Raw genomic sequence first — 493 nt, 5'->3', positions numbered from 1 at the left:
GGTGGATCACCTGAGGTCAGCAGTTCAAGACCAGCCTGGCCAATGTGGCAAAACCCTGTCTCTACTAAAACACAAAAATTAGCCAGGTGTGGTGGCAGGGATTTGTAATCCCAACTACTCGGGAGGCTGAGGCAGGAGAATTGCTTCAGCCTGTGAGGCAGAGGTTGCAGTGAGCCGAGATCATGCCATTGCACTCCAGCCTGGGTGACAGAGCTAGACTCCGTCTTCAAAAAGAAACAACTGGCAATTGATATACCATCCTACAAATTACTGTAGCTAAGTAAAAATATCTAGGGGAAAAATGAAGGCAGGAAGAAAGAAGGAAATCGGGCAGGGAGGAAAGGAAGGAGGAAGGGAGCAGAGAGAACTGTAAAAATGAAAAAGGGTTTCCAAACCCCCAAATGTTCTCTTTTTATCTCTACTAGAACATCTTTTTAAGCTTACTATGATGTATGGATGTCTCCTGTCTCCTTCAGTAGACTGTGGGGTGTGT

This window comes from Mandrillus leucophaeus, unplaced genomic scaffold (genome assembly GCF_000951045.1).
Source record: "Mandrillus leucophaeus isolate KB7577 unplaced genomic scaffold, Mleu.le_1.0 Scaffold653, whole genome shotgun sequence".
Lineage (NCBI taxonomy): Eukaryota > Metazoa > Chordata > Mammalia > Primates > Cercopithecidae > Mandrillus > Mandrillus leucophaeus.
This window is presented reverse-complemented; position numbering follows the sequence as displayed.